The sequence below is a fragment of the Hyperolius riggenbachi genome, chromosome 3 (genome assembly GCF_040937935.1).
Source record: "Hyperolius riggenbachi isolate aHypRig1 chromosome 3, aHypRig1.pri, whole genome shotgun sequence".
NCBI classification, from domain to species: Eukaryota; Metazoa; Chordata; class Amphibia; order Anura; family Hyperoliidae; genus Hyperolius; species Hyperolius riggenbachi.
The window spans coordinates 235,708,003-235,734,148 of NC_090648.1; the positions used below are offsets into that span (position 1 = coordinate 235,708,003).

The following is a 26,146-nucleotide window of genomic DNA, read 5'->3' on the forward strand; positions in this document are numbered from 1 at the left end:
CATACAGCCTCCATACATACACCATACATGCATGCAGAGACACACAGCCTCTCCTATACACCATACAGAGACACACAGCCTCCACTATACACCATACAGAGACACACAGCCTCCACTATACACCATACAGAGACACACAGCCTCCACTATACACCATACAGAGACACACAGCCTCCACTATACACCATACAGAGACACACAGCCTCCACTATACACCATACAGAGACACACAGCCTCCACTATACACCATACAGAGACACACAGCCTCCACTATACACCATACACAGAGACACACAGCCTCCCCTATACACCATACACAGAGACACACAGCCTCCCCTATACACCATACACAGAGACACACAGCCTCCCCTATACACCATACACAGAGACACACAGCCTCCCCTATACACCATACACAGAGACACACAGCCTCCCCAATACACCATACACAGAGACACACAGCCTCCCCAATACACCATACACAGCCTCCCCAATACACCATACACAGAGACACAGCCTCCCCAATACACCATACACACAGCCTCCCCAATACACCATACACACAGCCTCCCCAATACACCATACACACAGCCTCCCCCAATACACCATACACAGAGACACACAGCCTCCCCAATACACCAGAGAAGCACACCCTCTGCTATACAACATATATACATATAGAGAAATACAGACACACACAACACACAGCATCACCTATAAAACATACATACATACCTAGAGACACAGCCTCCCCTATACACCATACATACCGTATACAGAGAATAAAGTATCCCCTATACACCATGCATGCGCAGCAGCCAAATGCCATGAACACGCACTGCCTGTGAACAGGAGATGTATGGCTTGCACATGATGTAGATGTTATGTGACAGAACACTGCAAGGCAATAACGCACCCTAGCAACATGTAAGAGCACAGTAGCCATGGCAGAAGAGAACTAGCGAAAAGTGTGCGTCACAGCAACTCAGGCCAGCACATGATGAGCCATCTACACAGCACAGATCACACTGCATCACCATGGCCTGCCTGCCACTTGTAAAGAGGGTTATTACCACATGTATAATACCACAGCTAGCGCTGACCTTGGTGAAAGCAGAAATCAATGAGATAAGGGGAAGTGGGCATTTCCTGGACATCACGAGCTCTCAGGGGCATATGTATATAAATACATGAGTGAGAGAGCTATACACATTATCACTGTGCAGTCGCCATTGCTTTCCCATATATAGGTAGTTGTTAAATTATCATAAGATCTAAAGATTTCAGCTATAATACGTTCAATTTGTCAGAGCCACGATCCCAAAGACATACATTATACAAATCTGTACCCTGATTTGTAGGTTTAACTCCTATATACGCCACAACAAAAGGGGGGCGTGGCGCACATAGAAGAGATTGCAGACTACCATCGCATTAGTTATTTTCCCATGGAAAAACAAATAGACTAATCATTTAAATGCACAGACCTGCACGATCACACCTCTACAACGTCATTTTTGACGTCATTTTTGTTTATTATACGATATATATATGTGATATTACTGAAATAAAATGGTAACTCACCAAGAATAGCGTGTTGAGCTGTTGGCCATTGACAGAAGCATCATGTTCCTGTAGATCAGGCATGTAATAGGGTGATGCGTAGTTGGCTGTGGCAGCAGCAGGAGGTGAGAGCTGGAGGTGAGTGCTGCTGCTATTGCAGGTGGGTGTTTCTTCCTTCTCCATGTGTTGTGCTGGAAGTGGCTGCTCCTCCTCCTCCCTCGTCATTTTTTCCTCTGTTGGATGTAGATCCTGCTGCTTCTCCCTCTGCCGTCCAATAACACGCTGTGCTTGTTTCTCCCTTTATTCCCGAGCAGCCTTGGTGTTCTAGAACTCCGGGAGTGAATGTGCTGGAACTTTTCCCTGTCTCCTGTGCTGCGCATACTGCGTGTGTCCTGCTGCCTGGCCTCCCTGCTACACATAGGAGGCTGCTGTCACTTCTCCTTTCTGCGTAGCCACATAGAGCTGATAGGAAAAGTTGCAGTGTGGGTTTCTTCCCTTTCACTGTCCCTCTAGAAGGCTCTACGAATCACCTGCTCTCACAATGGCTATTTTCCTGCACTGAGAGAGGCCACCCATTGAGCGCAGTTACAGCACAGGTATACTGTACTGAGGGACGTCTCTCGCCTCCTAGGAAGTAGTCGTGTTGTCACCTGCAGCACAACTCAGGGTTACACTGCATAGGATATTACAGACACCCAAATGGCTGCCCTCGGCCCTGAGTGACGCAGCGGTCTAATACGCAGAGTGCTGCCGTCCCACTCGTTACTTTCTCTCCTTGCTGCCTCTGGGTTCTCTCTCTGCCTCCCTCTCTGTGCTTACATTATATCATGTCCATCATGTGACACCACTAGCTGCTCTCAATGGAAACTTAAAGGGCCCACCACGTGACTGCAGGACCAGCAATCAGCAGACGCATCATCCCGCAGCCTCCCTCCTCCTGCCGAACAGGACCACTCGTGCTTGCAGCATCATCCCCAGTCAGGATGATGAGTCGTCGTACTTTACATGGGGAATCAGGTGGTCGCTTTCACTGAAAGGTTGCTGCAGCATCACTGCTCAGCCAATGTTTTCATCACATGGGCACTCTCTCTGCGCTTTTCCGACAAGTCAGTTGTTGCGCAGAAAGTAATTCACTTCCCAAGCTCGCAGACAGTTAATTCCACTGAAATAAGCGAGCCAGAGAGAAACGTGACTAAGCATTTGCTTTGGCCTAGAAACGGCTTTAGCAGTCTGGGATCTGCGTGCCTTGCAGTAGATAGACTTTATATACTAATATACGTCATCTGAGATGAATTGACTTTATAACAGTATATGTTGCTTGAGATAAATTGACTTTATAACAGTATATGTTATGTGAGGTAGACTTTAAACCAGTATATGTCGTCTGAGATAGAATTTATAACAGTATACATTATCAGAGATATATTTTTCCCAGATCAACAGATGTTTCCCTTGGAAACGCATCTGCTCTGTGCTGGGCTCCAACCAGATCACAGTGGACCATTAGAACAGACATTACGCTGTCTTCTGGCCATTGGAGGTCCATCTGAACTGAGAATCTAGCTTCATGGTATCGTACAGTTCAGTGGCGTAGCTAAGGAGCTGTGGGCCCTGATGCAAGTTTTACAATGGCAACCCCCCCCATGCACTCTACATAACAATTGATATGGCGCATAGAGATGCGAAGTTCGGATCTCTTCAATGATCCAGATGATTTGAATCGGATCATTGAAAAGATCCAGATCTTTGATCCGAATCTCGGATCATTTTACTACAGAAGCATTTGGGGGTGAAATAAATAGCAGGACAGGTCTTTCCCTGCGGTGGACAGAGAAGGGGAGGGGGGTGGACACACAGAGAAGGGGAGAAGATGGACAGAGGGCAGGAAGTGGACAGAGAAGGGAGCAGAAATGTTTGTTTGCACACAATACCCACATGCTGCAATCATATGCTTTACATATATTTTACCTATATGTTCATCTGTATACTTTGAAAGCAAACATCGCACAGTGAAAGAAAACATTCTCCAAAGCATTCCCAGAAGTGAAGTGCAGCTGTTTAGAGCAATGCAGGAGGATCAGATTGCCCTGCAATCACAGTGCCTGCAAAGTTACTAGCTGTGCTGAGCCAAAAGTTTCCCATTTGTTCACTGAGCACAACTACGGAACAGACAGCCTATAATGAGCAGCACATTATAGCCAGTATGTGTGCTCTACACATATCTGGCAGTGGCACCCATGTCCCCTCTCTCTCATCTACTTGTCCCTGGCTCCCCTCCAACAGAGCGATTCATCTCTGCTCTGCTTCCAGGACCCCACTGCCCGCTGAGAGGGGGCGTGTCACTTCTGGCCCCACCCCTTTTGCGATCCGAATCACTCATTTTGATGATTCGACTCACAAAAGAGATTCGGATCAAAGATGCGAATCGTTCATGATCCGGACAACACTAATGGCGCACCAAAACCTGCAAATGGCAACTAGTGTCAGAGGTGCAAGAAGGGGATGGGTAACAGCTTGCTAATGATTACCACTATTCAAAGTATCTACGGAAGTCATTATTATGAGCACAGGACCAATAGAGAGCTAATACTGTAGTTGAGGAAGGGCCCTACGGGCCCCTCTGGCCCTAATGCAGTCACTACCTCTGCACCCTCTATTGCTATGCCCCTGGTACAGTTACATAACAGGAGAATAGCAATAGCACTAATAGTGATATAGTGATAATATGATTTACATTATATTGCTGGTGTCCTAGAGTTTACTATCCAAAAAATGTGGAGAAGCATGAACAGTGGAAAGCAAACCTAATTTTTCCACCAAACAAGTTCATTAGGCAGAGTTCATTTAGAAAAAAAATCAGGTACTTCCAGGCAGTTACACTCTCAGGAAAAGTTACAATGTTTCAATCCCTTCAGTGTCAGCAAGTGTATACAATGTTTCAATCCCTTCAGTGTCAGCAAGTGTATACAATGTTTCAATCCCTTCAGTGTCAGTATCTCAGATTTAGCCTGGAATCTCTTTCAAAAGAGGTGCTGTGGCTATTAGGTTTAGAATGAACACATTTAAAGAGACTCTGTAACATCAAAAAGATCCCCTGTGGGGTACTCACCTCGGGTGAGGGAAGTCTCAGGATCCTAATGAGGCTTCCCACACCGTCCTCCGTCCCTCAGGGGTCTCGCTGCAGCCCTCCGAACAGCCGGCGACAGACCCGACTGTCAATTCAATATTTACCTTTACAGGCTCCAGCGGGGGCGCTGTGGCTGCTTTCGGCTCAGAACTAGACGGAATTACCCGATCTCCGTCGGGTCCGCTCTACTGCACAGGCGCCGGAGACTTGCGCCTGCGCAGTAGAGCAGACCCGACCACGATCGGGTAGTTCCGCCTACTTCAGAGCCGACAGCCACCAGAGCGCTTGCGCAGGAGCAGGGAAGGTAAAATTTACGTCGCCGCTGTATGGAGGGCTGCAGCGAGACCCCCGAGGGACGGAGGATGGCGTGTAAAGCCTCATTAGGATCCTGAGGCTTCCCCCACCCGAGGTGAGTACCCCCCAGGGGACATTTTGATGTTACAGTTCCTCTTTAAAGAGAATCTGTATTGTTAAAATCGCACAAAAGTAAACATACCAGTGCGTTAGGGGACATCTCCTATTACCCTCTGACACAATTTCACCGCTCCTCGCCGCATTAAAAGTGGTTAAAAACAGTTTTAAAAAGTTTGTTTATAAACAAACAAAATGGCCACCAAAACAGGAAGTAGATTGATGTACAGTATGTCCACACATAGAAAATACATCCATACACAAGCAGGCTGTATACAGCCTTCCTTTTGAATCTCAAGAGATCATTTGTGTGTTTCTTTTCCCCTGTTCTCATGCACTGAAGTTTCAGGCTGCTTGTTTCTTCCTGCAAACAGCTTTGCCCTTGTCTGTAATTCTTCAGTATGTGAAAGCCCAGCCAGCTCAGAGGACGATTTATCCAGCTTGTAAAAGATAATAGAGCAGAGAGAAGCTGCACTAATCTAAATAACACACAGGCAGTGTGCAGAGAGGGGCCTGGAAGGGGGAGTTCATAGCAGAACCACAACACTGAAGAACTTGGCAGCCTTCCAGACACAGGCCGACAAGTCTGAGGCCTAGTGCACACCAAAATCCGCAAAATGCTAGCATATTTTGAAACGCTTTTTCTTATTTTTCTGCAGCATTTAAGCTAGCATTTTGCGGTTTTGTGTAGCGGTTTTGGTATAGTAGATTTCATGTATTGTTACAGTAAAGCTGTTACTGAACAGCTACTGTAACAAAAACCGCCTGGCAAACCGCTCTGAAGTGCCGTTTTTCAGAGCGGTTTGCGGTTTTCCTATACTTAACATTGAGGCAGAAACGCCTCCGCAATCCAAAATCTGCAGTAGCCCGGGAGTATGCGTTTCTGTAAAACGCCTCCCGCTCTGGTGTGCACCAGCCCATTGAAATACATTACCCTAGCAGATCCGCACCCGCAAGCAGATCGCAAACCGCAGCGGAAACGCTCCGGTGTGTACTAGGCCTGACAGGGGAAAGATACATTGATTTATTACAGAGACAGTGATAGTATAAAGTGCTGCAGTAAGCCAGAACACATTAGAATAGCTTTTTGAACTTGTAGGATGATAAAAAACAGGATGCAATTTTTGTTACAGAGTCTCTTTAAGTACATAAAGAATTACAGTACATAACTAAAAACATAGGAAAAAAATATTTTAGTAAAATTAGTAACCCTTAACCCACCCTCATTAAAGGTACTCAGAGCTCTAGCAAGTTGAAAGATTTATACATACCTGGGGCTTCCTCCTCAGCCGATACCGGGTCCCCGCACTTCCATCAGTCTATCCAGTCTATGCCAGAGAAGTGCGCTCTTTGCGTATCTCTCCAGCAGCTGCTGGAGATACGTAGAGGTCACACTTCTCTTACGTCAAACTAGCTCCGACTGATGGAAGTGCAGGGACTTGGTACTGGCGCTGCAGGAGACTGAGAATGGCGGGGTGGGAGCGATTGGAGTGTATGGGGCCGGAGAAAGCCCCAGGTATGTATCCATTTTTCTATTTGCTAGAGCTCTGACTTTAAAGAGATTCTGTAACTTTACAAAGTGCCCCTGGAGAGTAGCAGCTCTGAATCAGGCGGAAATAACCAATACCAGTTGGGTCCGCACTACGACGCAGGCTACTTGTGCCTGCGCTGTAGAACGACCCGACTGGAATCAGCAATTTCAGCCCAATCCCAAACCGAGAGCCACTACTGCACCTGAGCTGGGAAAGGTAAATATTGCAGGCGCTACTGGCATTCATGAACATCTGACTATCTCCTTTGTAACACAACCCAGCCTGCAACCCTGTATTAATCTGAGACACAACTATGCGCTTTGAGTCCTATGGGAGAAAAGCGCTTTACAAATGTTATTGTATTGTAAGTACCCCCCCCCCCAAGGGCACTTTTAAAGTTACAGAGTCTCTTTAACCCTAACCCTTCACCTCCACCATCTTTAAATTCTAACCTTAGAGGATACCCAAAGCGAAAAACTAATGAAATAAATGATTGTATCCATCTTTCTTCTCCTAAAAATGAATTTTAAAGATATTCCACAGTTTTATTTTAGGTTTAAATCTACTTTTTAAGTTTTAACTGTTTTATTGTTTTTGCTCCATGACACATTCATTGAACTATGCCAGAGCTAAAATGTATGAACTATTGACCCTTTATATCTCTTTCCTGCTCTCAGAAGCCATTTTCTGCTAGGAAAGTGTTTTATAGTTGGAATTTCTCATCAGTGAGGGTCACACTGTAGTCACTTCCTGTCTGAGTCAGGACTGAGTCAGCCACTGACATACCTGATATTTAACTCTGAGGCAGAGAAAGAAAAAAAAGGAACACAGCATATTTATTAGTCCCAGGGTAGCCCTCATGGAGCCAGCGGGGGAAAGCAGTGTGGCAACATGTCCCCCTCTCCCTTCCGCCTTGCTGATCCTCTCTCCCTCCCTTCCACCTTGCTGATCCCCCATCCCTCCCTGCCGATCCCCGGGCACCGCTTTGAGATGAGCTGGGGGGTATTACTCACCATAGGCTCTCTCCAGCGATGATCACCAATTCTCCTCCGCCGTTCAGCTCCAGACTACTGTTCACAGTAGGCGATGCCGCTTGATGACGTCATCAACTCACATCCCCAGTACTGTGAACAGTAGCCCGGAGCTGTGGAGGAGAATGGGCAATCATCGTTGGAGAGAGTCTCTGGTGAGTTATACCCCCCAGCTCATCTCACAGCTCCACTGGGGGATCGGGAGGGAGAGTGGCAGCACCTATAGCTGCCTTACCTACGCTGGGGACACTAATCCTAGGCTTACCTATACTGTGGAACATAGCTGACATACCTATACTCTGGCACCTATAGCTGCCTTACCTATAGTGTGGACACTCATACCTGTCTTACCTATACTGTGCAACCTATAGCTGGCTTACCTATTCTGTGGAAACTATATCTGGCTTACCTATTCTGTGGAAACCATAGCTGGCTTACCTTTCCTAGGGCACCTATAGCTGGTTAACCTATACTGGAACTTACAGTATACTCACCATTGGCGTGCTGATCCTTCGTTGTGTACCTCCGATAGCTTTCCCAGTGTCCTCTTCAATGTCCCTCGGCGGATTTTCTTCTCCCTTGGCGATGATGACATGTTCTCAGGCGATCGGTGTTGATGACTCCAGGGTTACGCAGCGTCAACATCTGGCGGCAAACTATTTTTTTTTTTATTATTGAATTCAATACATAAACTTGTATTGAATTCAATATATAAAAAAGTAAGTACAGAAAAAAAAAAAGATTGAAATTAATTTGAAATTAATTGAACCACTTTTTGCACAGAACTCCTGGGGAACTAACTTTAAAGTGACTCAGAGATCAATTAAAAAAAACAACTGTTTTTACTTACCCAGGGCTTCCTCCAGCTCCATAAGCATGGATGCGTCCCTCGCCTTCATCACGCCTGCCTTCCGGGGTCCGCCCAGAATCCTCCGTGTAGCCACAACCAAACCCCGGTAGACGGCTCAGTCTGACTGAGTGACTGTCCGCGCATGCGCAAAATGCCCCCTGCTGACGTCACACAGCCGCTCACTGGAGCAGATTGCGGCTTAATGTAGGATCGCAGGAGGGAGGTAAGGGACACATCCATGCTTCTGGGGCTGAAGGAAGCCCCGGGTAAGTAAAAGACAGTCTTTTTATTAATCTCTGGGTCACTTTAACCACCCCCCCTTCCCCTCTTTAACCTCCCTCCTTCTTAACCTAACCCTTAACCTCCCCCTTAAACCCTAACCCTTAACACCTCCTTAACTCCTAACCTTAGCCCTAACCTTTAACCCCCCTCCTTAAAGAGGAACTGTCACAAAACTCTTAAAATTAAAAACACATACAAATTAAGAAGTACATTTCTCCCAGAGTAAAATTATTATTATTATTATTTATTTATAAAATGCCAACATATTCCGTGGCGCTGTACAATGTAAGAAAACAAACAAGGGATACATAATGATACAGACAATGATATACATGAAAATATGAACACTGATACAAGATACAGAACTGCTGATTACAATTTGATTGAACATGATGACTAAAATGTATAAATGTCTAACAGTGTGCAAGCAATTAAATTAATAACATTCCATGACACAAAAGGGTGAGAGCCCTGCCCTTGCGAGCTTACAATCTAAAGGAATGGGGTGGAAACAAGAGGTGGGGCAGTATACAGTATATGTACAGGCAGTGCGTAATTAGGTTATTTAGTGGGTGCATGGCCTAAGCTAGAGAATATGCTTGTCGGAAAAGGTGGGTTTTGAGGGAGCGTTTAAAGATTTCAAAGGTGGGAGAGTGGCGGATGTGTTGTGGAAGGGCATTCCAGAGGAGGGGTGAGGCACGTGAGAAGTCTTGTACATGTGAATGCGAGGAGGTAAGGCCCATACACAAGTCGGAATCCGACGTGTGTATGGGCCTGTAATTGTAGAAGAGGATAGAAGAAGCTCGTGTGCAGATCTGAGATTGCGGTTGGGTTGGTATCTGGAGACTAGTGAGGAAATGTACAGGGGAGAGAGATTGTTGAGAGCTTTGTAGGTTAGGGTTAAGAGTTTGAACTGAATCATCTCATTAATTGGTAGCCAGTGAAGAGCTTGACAGAGAGGGTCAGCAGAGGAAGAGCGAGAGGAGAGATGAATGAGTTGAGTATCAGAGTTCAGTACAGAATTGAGCGGTGCTAGTCGGTTAGTTGGAAGTCCACCAAGCAATATATTGCAATAGTCCAATCGAGATCTAATAAGAGCATGTACTAACATTTTGGTTGTGTTATGGGAGAGAAAAGGTCGGATACGTGCTATGTTTTTCAGTTGGAAATGGCAGGAACTGGTTAGGGAGTTAATGTGAGGAGTAAATGAGCCATAAATTACTTTTCTCCTATGTTGCTGTCACTTTCAGTAGGTAGTAGAAATTTTGCATTACCGACAGGGTTTGGGCCAGTCCATCCCTTCATGTGGGATTCTCAGCATGGTCTTTATTCTTTATAAAGACATTCTCTTAAAATGATTAATAAAAAGATGCTGACCAGCCTCCCTGCTCGCTGCACACTATTTTGGCAGTTGGAAGGAGCTACTGCCATTCACTAAGTGCTTTTAAAAATAAAGAAAACCCTGAGAACCCCCTAAGAGAAGATGGGCTAGTCCAAAATCTGTTGGTAATGACAGATTTCTACTACCTACTGTAAGTGACAGCAGCATAGGAGAAAAGTAATTTATGGGTTATTTTACTCTAGGAGAAATGTACTTCTTATTTGTATGTGTTTTAAAGGGAAGGTCCAAGCAAAATAAAAAATGGAGTTTCACTTACCTGGGGCTTCATTAACACATACATTTTTACGCATTACTGGTTCAATGCGTAAAAATTTACGCATTGAATCAGTAATGCGTAAAAATGTATGTGTTAATGTTCCTGCACTAGCGGGAATGCGTAAAAATGTACGCAATGCGGCCCGCCGACCTTCGAGGTCGGCAAGCTGCCAGCGGGGGACTGGAGCAGCAGTGAGTGACTACGAGGGCACAGGATAGCTGCATGGGGCTGGTAGAAGCCCCAGGTAAGTGAAACTCAATTTTTTATTTTGCTTGGAGCTTCCCTTTACATTTTAAGATTTCCGCGACAGTTCCTCTTTAACTTCTAACCTTAACCCTAACCCCCCCCCCCCCTCCTTAGCACCTAACCTAAACTCTTAAGCAACTCCCCCTCCTTAACTCCTAACCTTAACCCTCCCTTGCCCCTCTATAACTCCTAACCTTGGGGAGGGGGTTAGAAGTTAAGGAGGTGGGATTAACGGTTAGATTTAAATTTAGGCGTTTGGGGGGGGGCAAAGGATAAGGTTGATGGTTTAAGAGTTAGGAGTTAAGGAGGAGGGCTTAAGGCTCAGCTTTTGAGGAAGGCAAGGAGGTTAAGAATTAGGGATAGGAAGGGGGAGGATAAGGGTTAGGAAGGGGGAGGATAAGGGTTAAGATTAGGGGTTAAATTAAGGAGAAGGGAGTTTGAGGTTAGGAGGGGGAAGGTAAGGGTTAGTGTTAAGAGTTAAGGAAGGGGAAGGTGAGGGGTTAGGATTTAAGGGGGGAGGATAAGGGTTACTAATTTTACGTAAATATTTTTTCCCGTTACTTTTGTTATGTACTGTAATTTATTATGTAAGTAAATGTGTTCATTCTGTGCAGCCACAGCACCTCCATTGCAAGAAATTGCAGGTTGTAATCTAAGATACTAATGTGGAGATATATTGAGGTGCTGATGATATTAGGGAGTACAGAAACCTATTCTATCATTTTTATGTCTGCTGTATATCTTTCAGAGGTGATTTTGTGTGGGGTCAATAGACAGACAAAAGGGAACCTCATTACCTGTTTCTGGCTGTCCAGAGGAACTGTACACTGTGATCTTTTGTATTGATGTAGCAGCTGCCATTGTCTTCAGTGCATGGACCAGTCCCCTTCAATAGGCAAGGAAATAATGAGGAGGAAGCTTTTTGATGTCTGGTAGGATACAATCTCACCTATTGAATTCTGCAGACTTCAAGAAGCTAAAACAGGAACCCCTTTGAAGTTTGCATATCACAAGAAAGATTATGACAAGCGTTCGGTGATGTCACAAACGGGGAAAGTGCATTAGTTCCTGGGGGCTGGACATTAAATGCCCCAGGGGACACTTCAGACTATTTAAGCTGACCCAGGACAGCCACCGGTATCTGCTCTTGGAGTTAGCGCATAGCTAGAGTTGATCTCGACTTCTGGTCAAACAAGCGGCATGCTCCTGCCGACAACGTTGAGACCTTCAAGTTGGTAATGTTTTTTTAATCCCCATTTTTATTTTACGCAAATATCCGTGTGTGTTATCTTTGTAACTTTTATCTTGTAACTATTTTTACTTTGTTTTTTGTAATCTTTTGTATATATTAAGTTCTGCATTGTTCTATGTTTTTCTGGAATATTAAATTATTATTTAATAAGCTTGACTTCTGCCGTACTAAACTAACACTCATAGCCTAAAGGAGACTGAAGTGTAACCGTGTACAAGTTCATGCCTAATTGTACGCTTCAGCAACACTACCGTATGAAATTGTAATTGCATTGTGTGTGGGGGCGTTTGTCATATGTTGGCCTAAGCGCGCAGCTGACCCAACGTACGAACAACGCCAGTGCGAGTAGCGACAGCAGAGTGGCTAACAGTATCGTTCGGAACGACTGTTAGTGGGTCTTTGCTTCACGACAGTGTAAGATTGCAACTGTGTGTGTGTGTGGGTGTGTGGCGTTCCCGTATTTAGCCTAAGCGCAAAGCTGACCCGAATACGAAAACGCAGAGTGCGCGCTGAGGACTCAACAGCAGAGTGGAAGTGTCTAGCAAACAGCTAGTGGTGGCAGTGAGAGGTGTTCTGAGGGGTCCCAGCCTTGTTTTAGCTTGAATAAGGCTGTTCCCCACTTAATCTGGTCAAACCCGCAGTCGGGAACCGTATACGCAGGCGTGCCGCGGGCCGGTTCCTGACAACTAATGCTGAAGAGGTTGAAACATTGTATACACTTTCTCACGCTGAAGGGATTGAAACATTGTATACACTTGCTGATGCTGTGGGGATTGAAACATTGTATACACTTGCTGACGCTGTGGGGATTGAAACATTGTATACACTTGCTGACGCTGTGGGGATTGAAACATTGTATACACTTGCTGACGCTGTAGGGATTGAAGTATTGTATACACTTTTCCTGAGTGTGTAACTGCCTGCATGGCATAAGGCAGGGCTGCCCAATGCGTCGATCGGAAGGACTGCTGGGTAGATTGTGGTCGGCGTTTTAAAATAGTACTCCAGGCGCTGACTATGCAGCGTACCATCTAATTGTACTGCTCTGCTGCCCTACACAGAGCAACACAGCCAATAGGGAGAGGCAAAGGTACAGCCGCATCCTGCCCACCTCCTTCCTCCCCAGTCCTCCCCCTTCCTCTTTGTCCGCTGCTCTCTTCAATATGTTGTCCGGATCCCCTCGCTGACTCTGCATGCCTTGCAGCACTGAGACATCTGATTAGCGGCAATCTGCAGTGGAGAGGAGAGCGGTGGGTAAGGATGTGTATACAGGAAGTGCTTTTCCTGTATACACGCAGTTACCCTCCACTCTCCTCTCCACCGCTGGTTGCCGCTATCAGATGTCTCAGTGCTGCATGCTCCTCCGGGCATGCAGGGTCAGTGAAGGTCGGTGGAGGAGAGCAGCGGCTGGTGGATGGAGAGGGGCATCTATGCCTAACTATCTATATGGCAGGCACCTATGCCTAACTATCTACAGTATATGGGAGGCAGGCACCTATGCCTAGCTATCTATATGTGGAGGGGCACCTATACCTAGCTATCTATATGTGGGGGGGCACCTATGCCTAGCTATCTATGTGGGGGACACCTATGCCTAGCTATCTATATGTGGGGGCACCTATGCCTAGATATATATATATATATATATACACACATATATATATATATATATATATATATACATACACACCTATAGGGATATTTGGGGTGTGCATATACCTAGCTATCTACATGGGGGACACCTAAGCCTAGCTATCTATATGGGAGGCACCTATGCCTAGCTACAGTGGTTTGCAAAAGTATTCATAAACATTCAAGTTTTCCACATTTTGTCATATTGCTGCCGCAAACATGAATAAATTTTATTGGAATTCCATGTGAAAAACCAATACAAAGTGGTGTACATGTGAGAAGTGGAACGAAAATCATACAGGATTCCGTTTAAAAAACAAAACAAAACTGCAAATTGGGATATGCGCAATTATTCAGCCCCCTGAGTCAATACTTTGTAGAACCACCTTTTGCTGCAATTACAGCTGCCAGTCTGTTAGGGTATTTCTCTACCAGCTTTGCACATCTAGAGACTGAAATCCTTGCCCATTCTTCTTTGCAAAACAGCTCCAGCTCAGTCAGATTAGATGGACAGCGTTTGTGAACAGCAGTTTTCAGATCTTACCGCAGATTCTCGATTGGATTTAGATATGGACTTTGACTGGGCCATTCTAACACATGGATATGTTTTGTTTTAAACCATTCCATTATTGCCCTGGCTTTATGTTTAGGGTCGTGTTCCTGCTGGAAGGTGAACCTCCGCCCCAGTCTCAAGTCTTTTGCAGATTTCAATAGGTTTTCTTCCAAGATTGCCCTGTATTTGGCTCCATCCATCTTCCCATCAACTCTGAGCAGCTTCCCTGTCCCTGCTGAAGAGAAGCACCCCCAGAGCATGATGCTGCCACCACCATATTTGACAGTGGGGATGTGTTCAGTGTGATGCAGTGTTAGTTTTCCACCACCCATAGCGTTTTGCATTTTGGCCAAAAAAGTTCCATTTTGGTCTCATCTGACCAGACCACCTTCTTCCACATGTTTGCCGTGTCCCCCACATGGCTTGTGGCAAACTGCAAATGGGAATTCTTGTGCTTTTCTGTTAACAATGGCTTTCTTCTAGCCACTCTTCCATAAAGGCCAACTTTGTGCAGTGCACGACTAATAGCTGTCCTATGACCAGATTCCCCCACCTGAGCTGTAGATCTCTGCTGCTCGTCCAGAGTCACCATGGGCCTCTTGACTGCATTTCTGATCAGCGCTCTCCTTGTTCGGCCTGTGCATTTAGGTGGATGGCCTTGTCTTAGTAGGTTTACAGTTGTGCCATACTCCTTCCATTTCTGAATGATCGCTTGAACAGTGCTCCGTGGGATGTTCAAGGCTTTGGAAATCTAAGCATGCTTTAAATTTCTCAATAACTTTATCCCTGACCTGTCTGGTGTGTTCTTTGGACTTCATGGGGTTGTTGCTCCCAATATTAGTATATACAAATCACGCACACCATGAGTTTTTTGAATGCAAAAAAGATATATATTGTCTTATAACAACACAGAGCAGAAAGACATAAATACAGTATACATACAAGAGGATCAAGATAACATGGCCCAGCAACTGCATTTGCAAACAGCATGTAATATACATATACAATAAACCACCAGATATATGCAGAGAAAAAAACTGCTATAAATTGTCACAAAAATGTAGCGGCAAATACACTCAGAAGATCTGTGGAAAAACTGCTGTATATCAAAAAATCAGAGCTGGCACATGGCCATAGGAAATGTCCAGAAGCAAGCAACAAAAGTCCAAAGAAATATACAGAGCAAGTGAGGCACTGACACCGCTATATTACCCAGACGCGGCATTTCGAGTCCTTTGTCAATGGGTATGCATACAGCAGGTGGCAACTCGAGCAGGTGGAAGGCGGTGAAATTGCTCCCAATATTCTCTTAGACAACCACTGAGGCCGTCACAGAGCAGCTGTATTTGACAGTCTACACCACTTCACCATGCACGGTGGTTTGACAGCTCACTAAAGGACCTAAAGAAAGAAGTGCGCAGACTAGAAAGGAAGTGGCGAAAATCTCAGAATTCAAAAGATAAGCACACCCTTGTCTCTCACCTGGAAAGCTACCAAAATGCGATCACCAAGAAAAAAATCCTCCTACCTATCACAGGAGATCGCAAAGGCCGGCAACAGGCCAGCCCAACTATTCCGCACAGTTGATAGACTCTGTAACCTATCCTGTCTAAACCCTACTATAACTCCCTCAAAGGAGCTATGTGAGAAATTTGCTTGCTACTTTGCCGACAAAGTATCCTCTATTCGGTCTCTCATTCAGTCCACAGCACCTAAGACTTATGCAACTCCTGGAAATAGTTGCAAGAACAACCTAACACCCTGGACTGACTTCAAAAGTATTAGTGAGGAAGAGATCTCAGACATCCTCCATCGCCTCCCCCAGACAACCTGCGACCTGGACCAACCTGGACCCTGGACCAACTAAACATATGCTGAAATACCCTGTCCAGCATTTCACAAAATGGTAAATTGCTCTCTGTAAGCAGGGAGGTTTCCTACCTTTCTAAAAGAAGGAATCATCAAGCCCCTTCTTAAAAAAAACCTTCCATGGATCCAGATTCAATGAGCAGCTACAGACCTGTCTCCAACCTCCCCTTCTTAGGTAAAGTTATTGAAAAGGCTGTCTATCTGCTACTTGAAACCAGGCTGTCCGTAAACAACATCCTGGACCCTCTACAATCTGGCTTTAAGAAACACCACAGCTGTGAAACAGCCCTCATCCAAGTCTGCAACGATTTGCTCATGGCAAGGGACAGAGGGGAATGCTCCATCCTAATCCTGTTGGATCTCTCAGTGGCTTTTGATACAGTTGACCATGAAATCCTGCTTAGCAGACTGCAGGAGTACTGTGGCATCAGTGGATCAGTCCTCCAGTGGTTCAGATCATTCCTGACTGACAGAACACAGAGAGTATCCCTAGGACCTATAATGTCCAAACCTGCACCTCTACAATTCGGAGTGCCACAAGGATCAATCCTATCCCCTCTGCTGTTTGCAATCTACATGTTGCCACTCTGTACACTTATCCAACGACATGGCCTGACTAACCACTGCTACGCAGATGACACACAGCTATACCTGTCCTTCAAACCTGGTGGAACAGACCCTACTCCAAAAATAAACTCTTGCTAAGCTGAGCTACAGGCGTGGATGAATGATAACTGGTTGAAACTGAATGCTGACAAAACTGAGGTCCTTTTTGTCCAAAGCCAGTGCTCGCCATCAAAACAGCTCTATCCTAAAGCAACACCAATCAGGATTGTGAATTCAGACATAAACAGCTCCAACCTTGTGCGCAGCCTTGAAGTACTAATCGATGGGGAATTGAGTTTCAGAAACCAAATTTCATCTGTAGTTAAATCTTCCTACTTTCATCTGAAGAACATTGCAAAGATTAAACATCTGATTCCCCAGAGGATCTTCCAACCCTAGTTCACGCCTTCATCACATCACGGCTGGACTACTGCAATGCCCTTTATGCTGGCCTCCCAAAAAAGGACCTGCGTCGCCTGCAATTAGTGCAGAATGCTGCTGCCAGATTGCTAACAAACCAGCCTCGCCACTGTCACATTACACCGATCCTTCACTCACTGCACTGGCTACCAGTAGAATGGAGAATACTCTTCAAGATTGGACTGCTGACATTCAAATCCCTGCACAATCTGGGCCCTGGATACATGAAGGACTTGCTGAAGCTGCACCACACCTCTCACAACCTCAGATCAGCAAGTTCTATAAACTTGGTCTCTCCCAGAGTGCACCTCAAAAAATCTGGAGACAGAGCCTTCTGTCATGCTGTCCCTACTCTTTGGAACTCCCTGCCACACCCAGTAAAGACAGCACCATCCCTGGAGCTATTCAAATCCAGACTGAAAAGTCACCTGTTTAGCCTGGCATTTCCGGACTTTTTCCGGAATTCTTCCTCTGTACCACGATGGTCTAAGCCATGCTTTTGCGCTTTGAGTCCTACGGGAGAAAAGCGCTTTACAAATGTCATTTTTTGTTGTTGTTGACATTAGATTGCACACAGGTGCACTCTATTTAGTCATTAGCACTAATCAGGCAATGTCTATGGGCAACTGACTGCACTCAGACCAAAGGGGGCTGAATAATTACGCACACCCCACTTTGCAGTTATTTTTTTTTATTTTTTTTACCTCCTGGGCGAAACAATAAAATCGCCAGGGAGGCGGCGCAGTTAATCATGTAGCTAGCCTAGCGCTAGCTACATGATAGCCGCTGTGCAGCAGCATCCCACCACCCCTTCCGATCGCCTCCGGCGATCAGAGCAAACAGGAAATCCAGTTCAGAACGGGATTTCCTGTTTGGCTTCCCCCATCGCCATGGCGATGATCGGGATGACATCATGGCGTCGGAGGGAATCCCGATCCACCCCCCTTAGCGCTGCCTGGCGGTGATTGGCCAGGCTAATCGGCCCACTGGGGCCTGAGAAATCCTCCGCGGCGGCATAGCCCAAGCTCATCTCGGGATTATCGCCCAGGAGGTTAAATGTTTGGAATCATGTATCATTTTCGTTCCACTTCTCACGTGTACACCACTTTGTATTGGTCTTTCATGTGGAATTCCGATAAAATTGATTCAGGTTTGTGGCAGTAATATGACAAAATGTGGAAAACTTCAAGGGAGCCGAATACTTTTGCAAGCCACTGTATGCCACCTATGCCTAGCTATCTATATTAAGGGCACCTATACCTGGCTATTTTAAAAGTTAGTAGATCTCTTGAGCTCAGGAATTTTCAAAGTAGCTCGCGAGTCAAAAAAGTGTGGGCACCCCTGGCATAAGGCCTCATTCACATCTATGCAGCACAGGTGGCCGTGCGATCGGAATGCAACGCCTACGATCGCATGCCATCTGAGCCGCTACCCGATGCGCATCCCATCCATTGACAGTGATGGGATCAGCTCTGCGCTTGCGGGCAAAATGCAAGCAGCAGTACGCAAGCGCATCATAGCACATCGTACTGCTGCACAACGCCTTTGATGTGAATGACAGAAGGGCTGTCTATACCCTTCTTGTATGTCACCTCGTCATACGCGCTTCCAAATGTGCACGGAAGCATGCATGATGTGAACGACGCCCTAACACGTACCAAAAATCCCTGTAAACAGAAGTTGGTCCCCCCAAATATTTGGCAAGTTCCCCCAAATATTGTGGGACGTCCCCCTGATAGTAAGCAGCAATCACCCAAATATTAGGTAGCGTGACCCCCAAACATTATGCACAGTACTTTTCAATCTGCTTACTGAACCACAGCTGTGGAGCTGTACATGCCATTGCAGTAACGACTCGTGGGCTGAATGCAGTTCTACTAAGTGCCTTAGTGGGCTGTATGGGTCTGCTTTCTCAACAAAATGGAAATTGCACGTACAAAGAAATGTGTTTTTTCTTTAATGCATGGCACATAGGCTATATCTTATGGTCATCTTTATTTTGTTTAAATATAATAGGCAGAGTGAACTTAGGTGCAGTGCGCAAAAGTAGAGTTTAATTGCACTAGTCCGGTCCCCCAATGGCCTGATGAATGTTAAAGTGGCTCTTGGTCTAAAAAAGTAAGGACCTCTGCACCAGCCTATCTATAATAATAATAATAATGATGTCCAGGCTGGAACCTGTGTATGTGTGTCCATCTGCCCTGGACACGTCCTCTCCTGCCCCCCCACTCCCGCACCAATTGGCTGCAATGCCGATTGGATGGCATGTGTGGGGCAATGGCACGTGTGCAGCAGCATAGAGCATGTGCGGGGGATGGACATTGTGCATGCAGTTCTGCCTCATGCACTGTAGCATGCACCACCAGCTAGTTAGTAATACTGTGTTCCTACTTTAAATATGTATGTCCAACTCTCACCTACCCCATGCTCATCTTCATCTTTGGCATTATGTGATCCCACCACCAGGATTGCCACCTCATGCCTTTAAATACAGACACATCTAAGTTATACAGGTTCTGGGGCTATCCACACATGATCAGTGGCTAAACTGCATCTAACTAGCCACAAGGCATGTATAATTCATATGTGTCTGTATTTAAAGGGATAAGGTGGCAACCCTGCCCACCACCCAGCTTAACAGCCATCAATAGCGGTATACTGGGTGCCTCTATGTGGGCATACTGGGTGCTGTAGTGCCATACTGGGCACTGTGATGCCTTTATGGGGGCATGCAGGGAGCTGTGGATCTTCTATGGGAGTATGCTGGGAGTTGTGGTGCCTGAATGGGAGGTCCTTGTAAGCATGGGAAGGGGTCCAGTAGAAGGTCAGGGAATTATATATGGGGGAACTGCCAAATAACCTGGCGGCAGGCCAGCCCATGCAGCAGAAAGCCAGTACTGCCAGCACAAAAGCCAGGTAACTCTGCCTAGTTATGTTTAAATGACACTGCCTATTCATGTGATATGCTGCATTTTTTTTAGTATTAATAGAGGGGGCTGCATCCAACATTTTGCTGGGCAGGCCTACTTAGACCGCTGTTAAGTTCATGTAAATTTGCATCCACCCATGACCACACCCACATTCTGGTGCATGGCCATACCCATTTTCTAGCTGGAGTGCTCAAAAGTGCCCTGTATCTCTTTGGATCCTAACAATGCCCCTGGCTTACAGGAAGCTGTCAGGAAGCCCCAGTGTTACATCATTGCTGAACTTCAGGGGTCTCTTGAGTATAAAAGGGGTAGTGTTAGGGAGGGAAGGTGGCAAACACTTGAAAGGTGTAGTTAGACTTTAAATCAATCAGTGGAGCTAACAATGTGGGTGCAGGATGTCTACCATTGTGAGGAAATCAGTAGATGCCCACTGATGCAGAGCCTGCAGGTAAGCTGTGTAGACTATAGCAGCATTTCTCTTGAACAGTCTAAGTAATGTGGAATTATTTCCCCGCAGGAGGTGACATCACTGGTTCCAAGACCCAGCAGTAGAGGTATTTATTTCTAATAGCGTGTTTAGCATATACGCCGTCCAACACAGGTAGAAGCTACGCATCTCTGAGGAGGGCTGATATTTTTTCAAGCTAATCTCACCAGTTTAACCAAGTCTACCTGGGATCTATTGCTTTTATCATGTCTAAGCAATCACTTGTGATCGATTCTCTCCAGCTCGTCAGTCATAAGAAGAATGTTAGAAAATCCCCACTGAGCAGTCAGTGGGAGGAATGATGGAGGACCAATGGGTGCATAGTGTTGAACTGTATCCAGCCATCTATGATCAGATTTATAATGAAGGAAAATTAGTAAAATCTTTCAGTACTGCTGTTATTGACCTGCACAAGGTTAGCAGGACTATCGCCTCTGCCTCCATGCACTGTATGGAGTTTGTATATTGATGTATCCACTCACATCAATGTGTGAGGAATGCTACCGCTCAAGTGTGCCTGGGGACAAACAGCTCATCAAAATTTTGCTGTGAGGCACCACGATTTGTAGTTAAAGAATAACTGCACCTTTGGAGCAAGTTATATCATACAGACAGTCACTTGTTTAAGGCCCGGGTCCACTACGAGCACTTTTTGGCTGTGGAATTGGTACAAAAATCATCCAACTCATACTCCTCAGTTTATGAAACCTCCGACTCCAACTCCAGGTACCCAATATTGCTCCGACTCCTTGATTCCGTCTCCACAGGGCTATGGAGTGGAAACAAAAATCATCTGACTTCGAAGTTTATGAAATCTCCAACTCCAGGTACCCAAACATTGCTCCGGCTGCACAGCTCTGCGATTTAGCACCCTGATTTTAGACAATATGAAGGAATGCGATTTGCCTTTAACACATATCACTCCATGATCACAACGCTACAGTGGAACCACCTCATAGGTTTCCACTGTTGCATCGCATTGCCAATTGTCGGTGATGGGCAAGTGCTGCAAAAGCGCTTCAGGGGAGCCATATCAAGATGTAGGGGGAAAGCACTAAACACCAAGGAACTGTATAGGCGAGGGTGGGGGCCTCTAGACACCAGAAAACTGTATAGGGGAGGGTGGGGGTTTGTAGACACCAAGGAACTTTATAAGGGAGTAAGGTGGCCAGTAGACATTAAGGTTGGCCCATGACTAGGTCGCAGTGCACAATTTGAGCCCACTTTGGCCTAAATTCATAAAGCATTACCGCATGCATTATCGCCCAAGTGGTAAATTACCGCATGGTATGTTTTTGTTAGTGGATTCATAAAATTTACTGCATGTTTATCGCATATTTACCGCATGTTTACGTAATAGTGAGGTATTAGTGCGGTAATGTAAACGTTGTTTGTGTCGGTAAAGTGAATGAAGTGTATTCATGGAAAAAAAAAAAGGGGGAGTAAGGAAGCAATAAATAACAGCTTGTTATCGCCAGCAAAGACCTGGCGAGTTTGCTCTACACAGTAGCATTTTAGGTGACAAATGGAGCCCTTTCAGCTTAAAGTTATGGAATTTTTAAGGATACAGAGGAGGAAGTGTATCTATACAGTTTGGCCGCTCACAAAATAAACAATCAATTACAGAGGAGGAAGGGTTAGAAATCGTACAGAGTTATATAATTTATAAGAATATTATATATATATATATATATGCGACTGCTATCACACTCTGAATTTTTTTTTTATGAATTCACTGCAAAAACCCCCATTTACCACTAGCGGTAATTTCCTGCCCATCTCTGAACTACCACACTAATTTTTATGAATTGAGGCCTTTGTGTTTGAGTTTGACACCCTAGATATAGAGTGTTTATGTTGCTGTCACCTGAAAAAGATGTGTTTCCTGCTCTTTTCAGCAACTGTAGGCCTTTTTTTCAGCCATTTATCTCCTTAGTTCCCAGTCACACTGCTCTAGCTGGGACACAGTAACTGGATTTCCTGCCTTTTAATTGGTCATTCAGAAAATCAATAGCCTGTGGTGTTAACTAAATATGAATGAATATATCCAGGTACAGCGCTCAATTCTTATTTTATGTTTAATAATACTTAGGCCTGGTGCACACCAAAAACCGCTAGCAGATCCGCAAAATGCTAGCAGATTTTGAAACGCTTTTTCTTCTTTTTCTGTAGCGTTTCAGCTAGCGTTTTGCGGTTTTGGTGTAGTAGATTTCATGTATTGTTACAGTAAAGCTGTTACTGAACAGCTACTGTAACAAAAAACGCCTGGCAAACCGCTCTGAAGTGCCGTTTTTCAGAGCAGTTTGCGGTTTTCCTATACTTAACAGTGAGGCAGAAACGCATCCGCAATCCAAAATCTGCAGCAGCCCGGGAGTATGCGTTTCTGCAAAACGCCTCCCGCTCTGGTGTGCACCAGCCCATTGAAATACATTACCCTAGCGGATCCACACCAGCAAGTGGATCGCAAACTGCAGCGGAAACGCTCCGGTGTGCACTAGGCCAAAGAGGGTACCCTTACCCTTTAGGCATTTTATCCCTGCAAATTCCTAACTAGCGCTGCGTAATATGTTGGCGCTTTCTAAATAAAATCAATTAATAAATTCAAGCATATTACTTACATTTCCGATTCTACGTTTTTGCTTTTTCGTTCTCAGCTTTTCTTATTTTGTGCACATTTTGTAAGTGATTTTTCATATTGGGATTATTCATACCAATTAAGTCAATTTACCAATTGTAGAGTGTAGGTAATCAACTTAAAATTTGCATGTGCTTTTTCCACGATTACATATACTTCACTTGCAAGTCACAAGAAAAATTCTCACTGCAAAGATAAATTTAATTTCAAAAAATCATACAACTCCATTGCAATGCCAAAACCGGAAACTGAATGTGAATTCCATTATGTGTGAACAACTAGTTAGGCTATTGCAATATTTCCACCGACATCTCATTTGCATGTACGGTACACTGTTTCGGGCATGGATTTTAACACACGCATATGCATTAAAACCTGTGCATTTGTGGTGCCAGTACAGTTCATGTCATCAACATAATCATCAAGTTCAGCCTGACTGCTCTGCTCTGTTTTGGTTTAGAAGGCAACTGGATTGCGAGGTTTACAGTAGTGCAATGCGGCGTAATGGCCACACTGTAACAGCTTGCTGCTCTGCAATGCATCACCTGTGCAACATTCACAGTGTGGGTTTGCGGCAGTGTAAAAGCGTGCAGCATGTAACGCACTGCATGCAATGTGTTACAGCAAATCACGTGCCTTAACAGTGTCAGTGAAGCATATTTTTCATTGACTATATGCTTCACTGTATGAGGCGGAACACATGGATAATGAGCAGCACTGTTTTCCCATTCCATTGTGTTCCTGCTCTTACAGAGAATGCAACGACAACTGTAAACCGAGCCTTAATATTTATATTTTCCTTTCTTGTTCACCCAAAGTTGGAATCAATCTTTGAAAGAAGCCAAGAACTAGTAAATGTGCACTGCTGTCCTGCCATGTGATAAAGAGAAATAAATCACATTATGCAATGATGGGCATTTTGGCCATAAAGTGTGGAGATATGTTTTCTGTACCTCCAGGATCAGTGCAGTGTTCATGCAGCATTACTTTAGCTCACAGATGTGCCAGCAGCAATACCTTTCCACACACCAATGTGGGAACCTCAGCTGTCAGCAACTCCACGCTTGTGGGTTTTGTGGGGTGGGCATGGCAGAGACTGAAGTCAAAGCAGAGATGAGGCCAGTGTAAACTGTGTGCCTGCCCAGGTCTACAAAATAGGTTTCCCTGTGTATTAACACAAGCACCCCAGTAAGCACTATCATCAATCCTCAGTATAAATTCCAAAAACAACTTTATGCATATAAAAACAAAACTTAAAGAGGCACTGTAGTGACTTATAGTCAGTGGCGTAGCTAAGGAGCTGTGGGCCCCGATGCAAGTTTTACAATGGGGCCCCCAAGCACTCTATACATAACAATTGATGCGGCGCACCAACACCCACCAATGGCCACTACAGTGTCAGAGGTGCAAGAAGGGGATGGGGGAGCAGCTTGTTAATGATTACCACTATTCAAAGTATCTATAGAAGGGATTATCATGAGCACAGGACCAATAGAGAGCTAATACTGTAGTTGAGGGAGGGATCTCCGGGGCCCCTCTGGCCCAAGGGCCCCGATGCGGTCGCTACCTCTGCACCCCCTATTGCTACGCCCCTGCTTATAGTAGAATGCAGGAAATCATTCAGGATACCCATTTTTATGTTCATTTTCCTGGTTTCAGCATCAGAAACACTTCTTATATGTATATATTGCTGGATATTGGTATGTAGCTCTGCCCTCCCAGTGATTAACCTAGACTGTTTAGCTATGCAGAATTCTCCTCCCAGAGGAGACCAGGTATATGTTGACCAGGTATATTTTGTACTGGCTTCGAAACTTTCAGTAAACAAACAAAAACTGTACTTGACAGGGCTAAGGGCCCTTTTCTAATCCGCCGTTCTGCAACTCAATGACAGGGCTAAGGGCCCTTTTGTAATCTGCCGTTCTGCAACTCAATGACAGGGCTAAGGGCCCTTTTCTAATATGCCGTTCTGCAACTCAATTCCATTTGCTTGCAGATTGCAAAATGCTAAGTATTGCAAAACTGATGGAATTTGTCAAATGTTTTTTTATTACTGTGCTGCATTTAAGATGCATTTTTTTCCTGAGCATAATCGCAGTCCTGCTGCATTTCATTTTATAGGAGGGCAGGATAATCTCATAGCTATCACACCGCTACACGGTTTTCCATGATTTGGCAATTTAAAGAGAATCCGAGGTGTGTTTAAAGAATGTTATCTGCATACAGAGGCTGGAGGCCTATACAGCCCAGCCTCTGTTGCTATCCCAAACCCCACTAAGGTCCCCCTGCAATCTGCAATCCCTCATAAATCACAGCCGTGCTGTGAGGCTGTGTTTACATCTGTAGTGTCAGTCTCAGCTGCTCCCCCGCCTCCTGCATAGCTCCAGTCCCTGCCCCCGTCCCTTCCCTCCAATCAGCAGGGAGGGAAGGGATGCAGGCGGGGACTGGAGTTCTGCAGAAGGCGGGGAGAGCAGCAGACTGACACTATAGAGATAAACACAGCCAGCTCTGACAAGCTGTTTGTCAGCAGCGTGGCTGTGATTTATGGAGGGATTGCAGAGTGCAGGGGGACCTTAGGGGGGTTTGGGATAGCAACAGAGGCTGGGCTGTATAGGCAGATCCAGCCTCTGTATGCAGATACTATTCTTCAAACCCACCTCGGGTTCTCTTTAAATATGTTTTCCTGCTTGTTCTTTTCTCCCCATGCACTGCACCACAATCACATTATACACCTGAGAGATCTTGGCAGAATCGCGGTAGTGGACAACAAAAATAACTGCAAATGCAATTGCAGCATTGTGTTTCTTAGTGGAACAGGGCCCGTGAGATGTTGCAACCTGTGATAAATTTAATAATGTAGATCAGGGTGAGGAAAGATTTTACAATGGGCAAAGAATGACGAAATAATTTCTAAATGGAAAAAAATAAGCAATTTGATTATGTTATTTTCAGTACAGTTCCTCATTAACCACTTGCCGACCGCACGCTTATACCGTGCGTCGGCAAAGTGGCAGCTGCAGGACCAGCGACGCAGTACTGCGTCGCCAGCTGCAGCTTAATAA

General features: G+C 45.2%; 1 protein-coding gene across 6 annotated transcripts in view; it reads right to left on the reverse strand.

The window, feature by feature from the left end:
* Positions 1–8,238, reverse strand: part of LOC137563493 (testis-specific gene 13 protein-like) — a 235,827-nt gene extending 227,589 nt beyond the window's left edge. For 5 of the 6 annotated variants that reach the window (XM_068276010.1, XM_068276005.1, XM_068276003.1 and 2 more), the window contains exon 1: positions 1,585–2,440. The gene's annotated coding sequence lies outside the window, so the exon portion shown is untranslated. Of the gene's footprint in view, positions 1–1,584; positions 2,441–8,158 lie in introns of those variants that run through there. The other variant, XM_068276007.1, reaches the window with a different exon arrangement.
* Positions 8,239–26,146: the final 17,908 nt, after the last annotated feature.